This window comes from Tupaia chinensis, unplaced genomic scaffold, assembly GCF_000334495.1.
Source record: "Tupaia chinensis unplaced genomic scaffold, TupChi_1.0 Scaffold143673_1, whole genome shotgun sequence".
Taxonomy (NCBI): Eukaryota; Metazoa; Chordata; class Mammalia; order Scandentia; family Tupaiidae; genus Tupaia; species Tupaia belangeri.
In genome coordinates this window covers 457,542-463,634 of record NW_006203521.1, presented here as the reverse complement: position 1 = coordinate 463,634, position 6,093 = coordinate 457,542, and positions in this window count along the sequence as shown.

Below are 6,093 nucleotides of genomic sequence, written 5' to 3'. Positions count from 1 at the left end.
CTCCAGCCTGGTCACTGAACAGAGTGAGCAGTGTTGCTGCAGACCCCATGCCCTGCAACTTTTTTTTTCTTTTTGGAGAGGTGTTTGTTTGTTTGTTTGTTTGTTCTGCTATAGGGCGCGTGCGCTCAAGAAATCACCCCCCAGGGGGGATGGCCACGTCACAATCCCTTCTCCTCCATTCTCCTCTCCGGATCTTGGGCACGCACAGACAAGCGATCGGCATGAGTTTAAGCCACCGGGTCTGGGACTCGAACTGCCGTCGGCTACATGGGAGTTCAGCGACATAGTTGTTACGCTAACTGTTGGTCCCCCGCTTCCCCCCCAACTTTCTTACCCATGCCATTTCCCTGGGAAAGGGATGTGTGAGGGGAAAAATAGCAGTTATTAGGCTCCACCACGTGCCAAACTCGTGGCTTCATGGTTTACAGATATTGCTTAGTAAAACCTGTAAATATCCACCTCCTTGACATTGCTTCTCACCACCCACTCTGGCTCTGCTCCTGAAAAACAAGATAGACTTTGCAAACTTTGTGAACTCTCCAAGGGATGAAAGCACCAGTTATGGGCAAAGACCCTGGGATCCCCACACCTCTGTCACTCTCAGTTCTGTTTCTTAACAACCATGTGACAATATGTATGTCCTTTAGTCTTTCAGAGCCTCAATTTCCACATAGATGTAACATAGATGTATTAAGTTCATACCTTACAAGGCTAGTCAAGCATGGCTTGTGTGTAAGGTGGGATACAAGAAGTTATTCAGAAACTAATTTCTATTTTTAAATTCCTTGTAGTTTTAATTTATTAAATATGATTTACACACTGAAAAATGAACACATAACCAGTATATTAGCCCACTGAATTTTCAAACTAAACATCTCAGTACCCAGACCAGGAATAGAACACTACCCATAACCCATAGGCCTTCATGCCACCTTCTGTTTACTCACCTCCCCACTCCCACCCAGGATTCACATTATGTTGACTTATAAGAACACAAATTAATTCTTTTTTTTTTTTGAGAGGTTTTTGCTATAGGGCATGTATGCTTGCCAGAAAGAGTGACAGAGAGACAGAAAGCGAGAAATCACCCCCCAGGGAGGAAGGCCACACTGCAATCCCTTCTCCTCCATTCTTCTCTCAGGATCTTGGGCACGCACACATGCCTGGCGTGAGTTTAAGCCACTGGGTCTGGGACTCGAACCTCAGTCGACTACATAGGAGTCCAGTGACATAGCCATTATGCCAACTGCTGGTCCCAAACACAAATTAATTCTTTTTTTTTTGAGAGGTTTTTGCTATAGGGTGTGCACTAGGCAGAAAGACAGAGAAAGACAGAGAGACAGAAAGTGAGAAATCACTCCCCCAGGGGGATGGCCACACCGCAATCCCTTCTCCATTCTCCTCTCGGGATCCTGGGCACGCACGCACCACAAATTAATTCTTAATTTCTTTCTTTCTTTCTTTCTTTCTTTCTTTCTTTTTTTAGCAAAAGATGCTTAATTTTATTGAGGATTCAGGGAAATGCAAATGAAACCCACAATGAGCTGTCACTACACATCCACCCAATCGGTTGAAATTTTTTATTTTTTATTTTTATATTACTTTTAATCACATATATCTTTACAGTGTATTACATTTCTTTTTCCAGCATGATTACCATGCATATCAGTCAAGACAAAGACATTACTATCCACATCATCATCATCAAATAGCTTTACATCATTTTTTCAGATTATTATTTATTCTCATTTTTTAAAGAATTATTTTATTTAACTTTATTTATTATTATCATCATTATTATTTTCCAGTTTGATCAGAGAGAGACAGAGAAAGAGAGAGAGAGAGAGAGAGAGAGAGAAAGTGAGATAGCAAGCCACCAGGTCTGAGACTTGAACTGTGGTTGGCCATGTGGGAGTCCAGCGCCTTTAACCACCATGCCACTTGCTGGCCCCAATTCTCATTTTTTTTATACATTCAGTAACTATATATCATTTGGTTCGTGAAGAGAATTTACTCAACATGAAATACTTCTCAGACCAGTCCAGTTGAAAGTACCATATGTGTTATCAACAGGTAATAAACCATTTCTGTGCCCCACTAATGTCATGCCTCTCTATTTGTTTTCTTGCTGTACTTCTCTATATTCTTCCCTTTTCCCTCCACCCCCCTTCCATACTGTCTTCAGCATCTATAATTATTTTCACTGCTTTTATGCCCTCCAATATTTTGATCTGTACCATATAGTTGGTACATACTAAGTGGATACATGCAATATCTTTCTTTCATATCCTGGCTTGCTTCACTCAGGAATAGATCCCCCATATTTGACCACTTTCTATTAAATGCCAGAGTCTTGTTGTTTAAGTGTGAATAAGAAATTATAAAATAAAATGGAAAAATGATTAGAAAGTAATTAACATTTAAAAAGACAACAAATAATGACTGCTGATGAGGAGAAAGGGAAACTTATACACTGTGGGTGGAAATGGAAATCTGTACATCCACTATAGAAAACAGTATGGGGATGCCTCAAAATGGTAAAAATAGAACTGACATGTGATCTAGAAATCTCACTAAGGAAAGAAAATTAGTATGTCAAAGAGATACCTGTACTCTTGTGTTTATTTCAGTCTTGTTTACAATAACCAAGGCATGAAATATAACTAAGTGTCCAACAATGGATATAGAAGTTAAAAAGTGTGATACATATACACACTGTTGTATTAGCCACAAAACAATAAAATTATGTCATTTGCAGCAATATGCCTATAGGACAATATATTATGTGAAATTCTTGAGGTGTTTTATAACTTCTCTTGTGTATTCTGTTTTAAACTTTAGGTTGTTTTTAAGTTCTTTTTAAATTTCCTTATACATATTTTTGACATTTGTTCCACTGTTAATTTATAGCCTCATTTCATGATAATCAGAGACTACACTTTCTAAGATTTTAATATTTTTAAATTTACTGAGATCTGTTCTGTGGCCTAACATATGGCCTATCCTCAAAATTGTTGATGTGCAATTGAAAATGGAGATTCTTCTGCTATTGTGTGGAGTGTTCTCTATGTGTTTATTTCAGTAGGACTGTAGTTTATATAAGTTTCTAATTAAAAAAAAAGTGTTTGGTTGTGACAAACATACCTCCTTCTTGCTAGACTAGCTATGAAGGGATTTAAGGTGGGGGGGGGCAGAATTTTACTAGCTCCTAAAGGTGCTTCTTAACAGGTGTGTAGCTGTGATTTATTGAGTCATCAGAAAAGTCATGATGCAGTTTTGCATTAAAAAAAAACACACAGAAAAATACATAATAACTTTTTTTTTGGGGGGGAGAGGTTTTTGCTATAGGGCACATGTGCTCTCCAGAAAGAGAGAGACAGAGACAGAAAACAAGAAATCACCCCCCAGGGGGGATGATCATGCTGCAATTCCTTCTTCTCCATTCTCCTCTTGGGATCTTGGGCATGCATGCACACGCTCCAGTCATGAGTTTAAGCCACCAGATCCAGGACTCGAACTACAGTCAACTATGTAGGAGTCCAGCGACATAGCCATTACACCAACTTCTGGTCCCTAAATACATAATAACTTTTCTAATGACCCAATAGTTCTGAGCAGCCACCACAGTCCTCTCTCCTATGCTTAGTCCTATCTCCAAAATTAGATGATCAGATCATTGAATAATAAAGACCACATATTTCTCTTATTTTCCATCTCCAACAGAGCTGACCTGGGGTTGAAAACAAAGCAGATTGATGTTCATTTAATGTGATTGATTATACTTTTATCCTGTTCAATCAGCTTTGCATTTCTGAAATAAAGACATCCTATCATAGTAGATTATCGTTTTTATGAATAGGTGAATTTGGATTACTAAAATTTTGAATTGTTTTCTCCTATGTTCCTAAATGTCATTGACCTAAGACTTTCCTTTGTTATACTACCTTTTTGGGTTTCAGAATTAAAGTTCAGGCAGCCCCATAAAATGAGTTGAGCAGTATTCTCTCTCTTTTTATATGCTCTGGTAGAATTTGTGTAAGACTGAAATATTTGCTTTATTACTTGATAGAGCTTAACAGAAATGCCTTTTAGGCCTGGAATCTCCTTTTTGGAAATATTATTCACATCTTATAGTTATTCTTGAGTAAACTCTATTTTCCATTATTTATTACTATTCATGAATTAGAACTGAGTTGATCTCAGTTCATTTGTTGTGCTAAAGCAAAACACCATAAACGTATTAATATAAAAAGGACAAAAAAACTAGTTCTCACAGTTCTGGAGGCCAGGAAGTCCAAGATCAAGTGCCAGCAGGCTGATTTGTTTGGTAAGGTCTGCCTTCTGCTTCCAACATGGTGCCTTGATGCTGTATCTTCCAGAGGGGAGGAACACAACACTGTCTTCACATGGTGGACGGCAGAAGGGCAAGTGATCCTAATGCTGTGTGAAGCTTTTTTTTAATAAGGCCTGAGTGAGAGGAGGAGCCTTTATGTCCTAATCATGTCTTAAAGGGCTCTCTACCTCATGATACTATCACATTAGTAACATCTGAATTTTGAAGGCAACACATTCAAATCATAACATCCTCCATGTGCCTTTCTATATTCTATATTTCTCATAGGACTTTTGGGGAGATTTTGATGACTGTACATAACATACTTTTTCAGCTTCCTAAAGCTTTTACTTATTCTTTGTTTATTGTTATTTTATAACATCTTGTTGTAAATTTTCAGAAGTATGAGATTATCTTATCTTTTTAAGCTTTTATTTTGAGTTTAAAATTTTCCTTTTATTTCATGAATATTTTCAGTTAATTTTAAGACCTTTTCCTATACTTGTTTGTGTTGATTCTCATATGTCTAATTATCCTTGCCTAGTTGTCCATATTAAAGAATAACAACAAACAAAAATGGTGAGATAAGTTATTTTATGTATAGAAAATTTAATAACTGTTAGATTTCTTTGCACATGGATCTGGTGGAAATCCAACTATTTCATTGAAGAGCTCCCAGATATCAGTATGTAGAACACTTGTCCCTATATCCAATTTCTCCAGGGGGAAAAACAAACAAACAAACAAATCTCTAACCTCCCATTGAAATGGCATTATGCCCTCTATCAGTTTGTCTTCATTTTAAAATTTTGTTTGTTTGTTTGTTTGTTTTTAGTTTTGCAGTAGGGCACATGGGCTTACAAGAGGTGTTGGGGGGAGGATAGCATGGGGTTGGGGGAGAAAATGAGAAATCACCCCCCCCCCAAAAGGAGGATGGCCACACTGCAATCCTTTCTCCTCCATTCTCCTCTCAGGATTTTGGGTATGAACACAGACCCTCCCCCCTCCCCTGGCATGATTTTTGAGCCACCAGGTCTAGGACTTGAACCACACAGTCAGCCATGTGGGATCCAGCTGCCTGAACCTCCACCCCACCTGCTGACCCCACTATCAGACTTTTAAAAGTGGGAAGAGGAACTAGAAAGGAGGATCCAATTACTCTTTCAACCATCCCCCTGATTTAATTGTCATGTCTCTTGTGGGATTATTCACTTCTCATTCATGTTCCACTCTGTGGTTTGTAACTTTCTACACTCTGCAGTCAATGATCTCACCCACCATTTGCTTTCTAACTTGCAAAAATGTGTAGAAATCTGATGGGTGACAATACTTCGTCTCCTCTTTGTCTTCGTGTCTTTATACCATTTCCATCACTGCTATTGTATAATTACCCAGCTTCTCACCGGCGAGAAGTCAATATGTCATTCTAAAATCCTTTTGTTCAGCAAGTCTGATTGTTTTATTCTAAATATCTTCAGGATACATGCCCAGCAATACTATTTTAGATGTGATCCTTATTACCTCTTACTTGGACCACTATAAAAGCCTCTAGGAAGGTATCTACTTTTTTCCTTCCAGTCCATCTTCTTGTACTTGGCTACATCACTTTTCTTTCTTTCTTTTTTCTTTTAAGTTGCTCGAGCGCTCATGCACTCACCAGAGAGAGAAGTGAGAAAGCACCCTCTATGCTCTATGGGGCATGGTTATGCCACAGTCCCTTCTGCATTTCTCCTTTCAGGATTTTGGTCACATAGTCACAC